The sequence below is a fragment of the Procambarus clarkii genome, chromosome 33, assembly GCF_040958095.1.
Source record: "Procambarus clarkii isolate CNS0578487 chromosome 33, FALCON_Pclarkii_2.0, whole genome shotgun sequence".
Lineage (NCBI taxonomy): Eukaryota > Metazoa > Arthropoda > Malacostraca > Decapoda > Cambaridae > Procambarus > Procambarus clarkii.
The window spans coordinates 16,055,081-16,064,613 of record NC_091182.1 but is presented as its reverse complement, the minus strand read 5'-3'; the positions used below and the strand labels follow the sequence as shown (position 1 = coordinate 16,064,613).

Below are 9,533 nucleotides of genomic sequence, written 5' to 3'. Positions count from 1 at the left end.
TCATCCATGTTAGAAGCTTACCTGTCACCCATCCAAAATTTTCTAGTTTCCAGAACAACCTCTTATGTGGAACTCTGTCGAAAGCCTTTTTTATGTCTAGATAGTTGCAGTCGACCCAACTACCTTTTTCCTTTAAAATCTCTGTGGCTCAATCATAGAAACTGAGTAAATTCGATACACAGGATCTTCTAGATCGAAAACAATACTGTCTGTGTGATATTATATAATTTCTCTCCAGGTGTTCTACCCATTTAGTTTTTATTATTTTTTTTCAATCTTTTCACTGTTACACTTGTCAATGATTCAGGTCTATAACTGAGAGGGGTGGGTTCTTCCCTGTTGCCACTTTTGTAGATTGGAACTATGTTAGCCTTTTTCCACATGTTTGCTATGACTCCTGTACACAGGGATGCCTGAAAGATCAGGTGAAGTGGAAGGCTGAGCTCAGATACACATTCTCTCAGAACCCATGGTGAAACTCCATCTGGACCAACTGCTTTGTTCTTACTTAGCTCCTTTAGCATATTTTCCACTTCATCTCTAGACACCTTTATACGCTCTATGATGTTCTCAGACATTCTTATTGTGTCTGGTTCTCTTAAGATTTCATTTTGTATAAACACACTTTGGAACTTTTGGTTTAATGTTTCAGACATTGCATTATCATTTTCTGTGAATCTGTTTCCTATTTTCAACCTCTGGATATTATCCTTTACCTGCAATTTGTTGTTTATGAATTTGTAGAATAGGCCCAGTTCTGTTTTACATTTATCCATTATCCCTTTTTAAAAATTTCTTTCTGCCTCTCCCCTTACTGCTGTATAGTTGTTTCTCGCATCTTTGTATCGCTGGTATGATTGGGGGTTTGGCTTCTTTCTATGTTGATACCTGTTTGATGGGGTTCTGCTCTTCTACTCCCCAAGCCCGGCCCGAGGCCAGGCTCGACTTGTGAGAGTTTGGTCCACCAGGCTGTTGCTTGGAGCGGCCCGCAGGGCCACATACCCACCACAGCCCGGCTGATCCGGAACTTCTCTTAGAAAACAGTCCAGTTTTCTCCTGAAGATGTCCATGGTTGTTCTGGCAATATTTCTTATAGTCGCTGGGAGGACGTTGAACAACCGCGGACCTCTGATGTTTATACAGTGCTCTCTGATTGTGCCTGTGGCACCTCTGCTCTTCACTGGTTCAATCTTGCATTTTTTTCCATATCGTTCACTCCAGTACGTTGTTATTTTACTGTGTAGATTTGGTACCTGGCCCTCCAGTATCTTCCATGTGTATATTATTTGGTATCTCTCTCGTCTCCTTTCTAGAGAGTACATTTGGAGAGCTTTGAGACGATCCCAATAATTTAGGTGTTTTATCTCGTCTATGCGTGCCGTATATGTTCTCTGTATTCCCTCTATTTCAGCAATCTCTCCTGCTCTGAAGGGGGAAGTGAATACTGAGCAGTACTCGAGACGGGACAACATAAGTGACTTGAAGAGTACAACCATTGTGATGGGATCCCTGGATTTGAAAGTTCTCATAATCCATCCGATCATTTTTCTGGCTGACGCAATATTTGCTTGGTTATGCTCCCAAAACATTAGATCGTCGGACATCATTATTCCCAAATCCTTGACATGCTGTTTTTCTACTATGGGAAGATTCGATTGTGTTTTGTACTCTGTATTTTGTTTCAGATCCTCATTTTTGCCATACCTGAAATTTATCACTGTTAAACATCATGTTATTTTCTGCTGCCCAATCGAAAACTTTGTTGACATCTGCTTGTAGTTTTTCAATGTCTTTCATTCCATTTTTGTGTCTTTTGGTCTGTGGCCCTCTCTCAATTTCTGTTGAACCAATCCTGTTTGCTGGCCCTGCATCTCTGTTTTGGTATGAATGTTTGTGTGCCTTCATTGTATATTTTGCAAAATTTGGCATACATTTAATTTACTTCCCTGTCTAGCAACAAGTCTGCCTAATTACTTATTAAAAAAAATTTGAAGTTCCCCATAGTGACCTCTCTCTCTTGAAATCAAGTTTATCAACTGTTTCAATGTCCCCATTTTCTGTGTGTGTGTGTTTGGAGGCTAAGCTTGCTGATACCATGTGTTTGTGTGTTTGGAGGCTAAGCTTGCTGATACCATGTGTGTGTGTGTGTGTGTTTGGAGGCTAAGCTTGCTGATACCATGTGTGTGTGTGTTTGGAGGCTAAGCTTGCTGATACCATGTGTGTGTGTGTTTGGAGGCTAAGCTTGCTGATACCATGTGTGTGTGTGTGTGTGTGTTTGGAGGCTAAGCTTGCTGATACCATGTGTGTGTGTGTGTTTGGAGGCTAAGCTTGCTGATACCGTGTGTGTCTGTGTTTGGAGGCTAAGCTTGCTGATACCATGTATGTGTGTGTGTGTGTGTGTGTTTGGAGGCTAAGCTTGCTGATACCGTTTGTGTGTGTGTGTGTGTTTAGAGGCTAAGCTTGATGATACCATGTGTGTATTTGGAGGCTAAGCTTGCTGATACCATGTGTGTGTGTGTGTTTGGAGGCTAAGCTTGCTGATACCATGTGTGTGTGTGTGTGTTTGGAGGCTAAGTTTGCTGATACCATGTGTGTGTGTGTGTGTTTGGAGGCTAAGCTTGCTGATACCATGTGTGTGTGTGTGTGTGTTTGGAGGCTAAGCTTGCTGATACCATGTGTGTGTGTGTATTTGGAGGCTAAGCTTGCTGATACCATTTGTGTGTGTGTGTTTAGAGGCTAAGCTTGCTGATACCATGTGTGTATTTGGAGGCTAAGCTTGCTGATACCATGTGTGTGTGTGTTTGGAGGCTAAGCTTGCTGATACCATGTGTGTGTGTGTGTTTGGAGGCTAAGTTTGCTGATACCATGTGTGTGTGTGTGTTTGGAGGCTAAGTTTGCTAACACCGTGTGTGTACTCACCTGTTTAAATAATAATAGGGGTGTGTACCACCTCTGGTGCAATTGTAGGGACCCACAGCCTTGAAGAAAATAGAGTATTCAGAGAAGACCTTGTGGATTCTCACTGAACACTAATCTTTTCTTCTCCTACCACCCCTCTTATTTTGTTTTATGCTGTATTCTATTATATATCATATAAATACATAGCCAAATGGCAATATTTATTATGTCTATACAAAAAGAAAACATCCACTTTATTTTTTTTCTCTCCTTTGTTTCTATGTGGATTTTGTTGTGACTAATGATTCTCCTCCTTCCCATCAACAGGTCTTCCTCGCTGGGCTTGCTCGGCTTTTGTGTTACTGTGAGGGTGCCATCATCGTTTACCCTTCAAGACTGACTCATGCTGGCATTGCATTTGTGGACTTCCCTTCACAGTAAACAGTCCTTCTCCATATGGTGATTGTCCAGGGCAAGCAGGGTGTGACTGCCATCTTGGAGAAGCAGGGTCTTTTAATATGAAGAATCTTCCGTCTTCTCTACTTATGCCAGCTTGTGCCGGCCTTGCATTCTTGTTACTTCATGGCCCTTGGGCCTTTTTTATTTATTTTACATAATAAATTTTTTTATTAATACCCGTGTTTCACAAGAGATCCTTAACATTTTAAGCACCAATTGTATTGACTAATGTACGTCTTGTAACCTTTAAGACATAGACAAGACATAGATAAATGAGTGAATAATACTGAGTGACTAGGTTAGGGCGAGGAACATAGTACAGTGTCTGACTTTGGAAGAATGCCTACTGTTTTAGAAACCTTATTGCCATGATCATAATCGTATGGGTTAAAAAGCATTTGTTGTCACTCCTACACTGTGGCTTGTTGAGCTTGAAACCTTTGCTCCTTGTTCGTGTTACATCTGACCTTTTGAAGAAATTGTATGAATCAATATCCTCCAAATTATTCAGTATTTTAAAGGTTTCGCTCTATTACTCTCTCATTTGCATATATCTAAGCATATAGATTAGATATAGATTTAGATTAGATTTTTTAGTCAGGTAAAGGTACATACATTGCAGATGAGTTACAAAGGGAAAGACAATGACTAGAGTTCACTAGCTCTATTGGAAGAGAGACGTCTGGAAGACAAGTGTGGGCAAAAATTAAGGTAGCTAAGGGGAGCAGAGCCCGGCCTGCGGCTCACAACGACCCCCAGGGTAAGGCTGAAGAACTAATTCACAAGTGGAGTGATGCAGCATCATCCTCCTCCCTCCCTGCAGAAGTAAGCAGGGAACAGCTCCTCCGACATAATGACAGAAGGATTAGGATAACAAGAGCACAATCTAGTGATGACGAGTATGGGGAACCAATTACAGCCAAGGAAGTAAAGGGGGCTATGAAAAGGGTAAAAGTACAGCACCTGGTGAAGATGGCGTCACCTACGACATACTCAATGCACTGTGTGAAGTGTCTGGCAATCCACTACTCCACCTGTTTAACAAGTCATTCCTATGTGGAGTGTTGCCCACACAATGGAAACATGCAATAATGGTCCCAATACCGAAACCCAATGACCCTGGCAATTATAGACCTATCAGTCTCATGTAATGCACTTGGAAGATGCTTGAAAGGATCATCCTAAACCGACTATTGCACAAAATAGGCAGGTTAGGGGAGGGGTCAATGGATTTGTTAAAGGACGGAGGACAGCAAACTATAGTTAATTACCTTGCTAATGATACAGCTAAGTACTCCCAATAAACTCGCACCTCGGGGCAAAATTTTAAAATTTAAAATACAATACCTAAAGCCACTAATACGCATAGCGCTTTGGGCAAATATATACGAAGTAAAACCCAAACAAAGAACTGACTCCGTAGGACCCATAAAAGATGAGACTAACAATTTTAAGTTGTATGATAAAAGGGCGGCAAACACTCTCAATGAATACCTAACATCAGTGTTCACACTAGAAAGCTTGAATGACATCCCATCACCAACACAAATGTTTGTCGGAGGTAAGGAGAATGAATTAAGAGAAATACCAATTACACGCGACACAATCAGGAAGAGCATTGACAAACTAAAAGACTCAGAAGCCCAAAGTGTAAATGGATTTAAGTCCCAAGTCGTAAAGGAACTGGCAAATTAATTGGGTGGTTGTAGGTAGGAGCTGCCTCGTATGGGCCGGTGGGCCTTCTGCAGTTGCCTTTGTTCTTGTGTTCTTGTGTTCTTATGTTGAGTAGCAACATTTGCAAATTTGCAGATGATACAAAAATAGGTAGGGAAATTAACACGGAAGAAGACTCACTATCACTTCAAGTTGATCTAAATAGGGTTTTGAAATGGTCAAAAGATTGACAGATGCAGTTTAATGCTGATAAATGTAAAGTTTTGAGACTAGGTAATGATGATAGTTACAAGATACGAGCTAGATGGTGTTGAGATTGCGAAGTCGGATTGTGAAAGGGATCTGGGAGTTATGATTAGTAAGAATTTAAAACAAAAGGATCAATGCATGAATGCTCGTAATAAGGCAAATAGGACACTGGGATTTATTAATCGAAGTGTTAGTAACAAGACACCTGGTGTGGTTCTTCAGCTATATCTTGCTCTGGTTAGGCCCCATTTACATTATGCAGTTCAGTTTTGGTCGCCATATTATAGAATGAATATAAATTCACTTGAACGTGTCTAGAGTAGGGTGACTAAGTTAATTCCCCAAAATAGAAATCTTTTATATGAAGAAGGATTAACAAAGCTTAAATTGCATTCACTGGAAAAGCGAAGAGTTAGGGGTGATATGATAGAGGTTTACAAGTGGATGAATGGACATAACAAAGGGGATATTAGTAGGGTATTAAAAGTATCAACACATGACAGAACACAAAACAATGGGTATAAATTGGATAAGTTTAGATTTAGGAAAGACTTGGGTAAATACTGGTTTGGCAACAGGGTTGTTGATTTGTGGAACCAATTACCGCGTAACGTGGTGGAGGTGGGGTCCCTCGATTGTTTCAAGCGTGGGTTGGACATGTATATGAGTGGGTTTGGGTGGTTATAGATAGGAGCTGCCTCGTATGGGCCAATAGGCCTTCTGCAGTTACCTTTATTCTTATGCTCTTAATTCACTATGCTTGCCAGTGAAACTCTTTTTCAGAAAATCGCTGGACCATGGAATAGTTCCCCTAGTAATAGTTGAAGGTGATGTAGTGATCGAGTAATCCTTATACTCCATTATCTCATCATCATAATGGCATAACTAATTACACAAGCATTAATCCTATCCCTATTTACAGGTAACGGTTTTCCACCCTTCTATATCTTACTGTGAGGTGTCGTCACCGTACATAAGCAAGCGACTTGAGAATAGCACATTACGGGCTATTCATGCCCGTGCCACCTCTTGGGTGGCTTAATCTTTATAAATAAATCAGAATAGCACACACCAATTGGTCCGGGAGCCATCTCCCGTCACGCAGGGTGCAGTTGCGCCTCCACAGATCTCCAGTATCATCTTTTGATACTGGTAATGTCTCAAAAGGGCCACCACTTACGGGGTATTCATGCCCGTGTCACCTCTTGGGTGGCTTAATCTTCATCAATCAATCGAATAGCACACAGTACAATCTCCAGTCAAGAATGTAGCACTCGGCGTGTACAGTTCTAATCGACCCAAGACGCTACAGCCTCGACACAGAGCAGACAGCAGACTACGACCGTTGTTCAGGTCAAGGTAAACTACATCTACCCGAAGTCCTTCGTCTGAATAGCCAGTTACCAGTTACAGGAGATACTTTTTCACCCACAGAGTTATTAACTCATGGAACCGCCTACCCACCGAAGCGGTACGTGGCAAAACGATGCTGATTTTCAAAATATACCTGGAAAAGATCATTCCTCCCTACACCTGGGGGGTACCTTCGTTAAAGTAAAAAGGTATACAGAAATAACAAAGAAAATAGATATGAATACTATTACCTTCGATGTTAGTAGTAGTTGTGCAAGTGAGGAGAAAGAAAAAATATTACGGAGTTGGAAGGAAGTTTCTAAGGTACTCTCGTATCTCATGGAATGTAACGGACAGGGCAAAGGTAGTTTTATTATTAATCATGGATGAAAGTAGATTGATAATATTATCTTGGAACGTTAATGGATTAAAAACTAGAGCGGTGGATGTACACTATTATACTCTTAGAGAGAATATTAACATAGTAGCACTCCAGGAAACTGGGGATAGGGATGGTAACATTCTGAACATGAAGATGAACATGTTGAACATGAAGATGTTCAACTGCTGGGCGAGCCCTCTCCTACTCATCTGAGGGGAGGGAGATTAGATTATGCTTGTTTGATAAATGCTGAGGGCATAGAGGAGAATTGTCTTACTGTGGATGAAATGCTAAGAGATTTTGCATTACAAATACAGCTTAAACTAGATAAAAAGCATGCCTGCCTTCAGAGGAAAAGCTTAAAGTTTAATAAGGGAGAATTAAGGGGGTCTTGTTGGTCATATTAAGTCTAGGTATGATACTTATAAGCCAGTTTCGGCAGAAGCATTTTATTAAGATTTAATTAAGGAGGTAGATGTATTTAATGCAACATTGAACCGGAAAACATCTGGTATAGAAAAGCATCCCCCCATAAAAGTGTGCGGAGAAGAGAAAGGAAATTTGGAGCAAGTATTGGCAGGAGTTTGCAGAGAAAGTTAGGAGTAACAAACTTGAAGGAAATCTGGCAAGACATAAATGAAATGAGGGGTAAAAACCATAATTTTGTTGCACATCCTGACCCGTAAGGATTTGCAAAAGGTCTCGTAAATAAATGGGCGGAAGCTGCCAAACTTAGTTCATTTAATTACCCGCTGTAACGAGAGAGTCGCTTGATTCTTGGAAAGATCTAAGAAAGGATTTTATACTTACAGCTGGTAACAGTGGTGATGTCACTTGCACAGGTATTACCAGAGAAGAACTAATAACGGCGATTAAAGTTGGGAAATCTACCGCCCCCTGGGGAGGATGGAGTAACTTATGAAATACTTAATGAACTTGCCATTATGACGAGAAGCCCGCTGTTAGACCTCTAATATTAATTATAAAGAGGGCAGAATTCCCAGTAAATGAAAAAGAACTATGATCATCCTTATCCCTAAAGCCAATGGAGAGTACAGGCCTGTGTCTTTAACCTCGTGTTTTTGTAAAATGATGGAGAGGATCATTTTAAATAAACTTTTGTATATAATAGGTGATCAGCTGTCTAATAATTTTTCGGGTTCCTCAGAGGAAAAAGTACCTCTGACTGTATTATTAAATGTCTAGCTAATGGTAATGATTATTATAGAATTTTTATTGATTTATAAGGAGCTTTTGATAAAGCCAACAAAGAGGTTATTTTATATGAATTAGCTGGTCTTGGTGTTGAAGGGAGATTATTGCGCTGGATAGGGGATTATCTTCAGGAAAGGAAGGCTCAGGTGTGGTATCAAGGTTGTATGGTTCAAGGTTCAAGGTATCAAGGTCAAGAACTCTGCACACCTCAGGGAGGAGTGTTGAGTCTCACCCTGTTTAATGTACTAATGAATAAGATAGCATCTGAGAAATACTCAAATTGGGTAACTCCAATCATATATGCCGATGATATTTTGTTTCAGGGCAAAGATATTTCAAAGGTTCAAACAGTGTTGGACAATTTCGGAAACCAGTGTCACCACATGGGACTAGTGGTTAATGAAGACAAAACTAAAGTTTGAATGTAGAAGTCGGAGGCCCATTATATTGGAAATAAACGGTAAAAATATAGAGAGTGTTAATATATATAAATATTTAGGCATATATGTTGGATATACCCATGAGAGTTTGGAAACTGAGATGAACAGACTGTTGAGTCAATGTCGGAAGAGATTACAACCTCTGAAGGCATTGGCATGCTGTGGAAAGGAGTGGGAGTCCAAGTGCTACGAATGATGTACTTGAGTACTGTAAGATTTCTTATTGATTATGCTGCACCTGTCATTTCTTGTTTTGGTAAAGGTAGGATGGGCAAGTTGGAGAAGGTACAAAATGAAGCCGTTGGGGGTCGTTGTGAGCCGCTGCTACCTGAATTTTTGCCCACACTTGTCTTGCAGACGTTTCTCTTCCAATAGAGCTAGTGAACTCTAGTCATTGTCTTTCCCTTTGTAACTCATCTGCAATGTATGTACCTTTACCTGAATAAAAAATTTAATCTAAATCTATATCTAATCTATATGCTTAGATATATGCAAATGAGAGAGTAATAGAGCGAAACCTTTAAAATACTGAACAATTTGGAGGATATTGATTCATACAATTTCTTCAAAAGGTCAGATGTAACACGAACAAGGAGCAAAGGTTTCAAGCTCAACAAGCCACAGTGTAGGAGTGACAACAAATGCTTTTTAACCCATACGATTATGATCATGGCAATAAGGTTTCTAAAACAGTAGGCATTCTTCCAAAGTCAGACACTGTACTATGTTCCTCGCCCTAACCTAGTCACTCAGTATTATTCACTCATTTATCTATGTCTTGTCTATGTCTTAAAGGTTACAAGACGTACATTAGTCAATACAATTGGTACTTAAAATGTTAAGGATCTCTTGTGAAACACGGG

The 9,533-nt window shown here is 40.2% G+C and overlaps 1 long non-coding RNA gene across 1 annotated transcript in view; it reads left to right on the top strand.

The window, feature by feature from the left end:
* The window catches only part of LOC138370696 (uncharacterized), a 7,698-nt gene extending 4,165 nt beyond the window's left edge, over positions 1-3,533 (top strand). The window contains exon 3 of the long non-coding RNA XR_011230215.1: positions 3,226-3,533. This is a non-coding gene — a long non-coding RNA (uncharacterized lncRNA). The remainder of the gene's footprint in view (positions 1-3,225) is intronic.
* Positions 3,534-9,533: the final 6,000 nt, after the last annotated feature.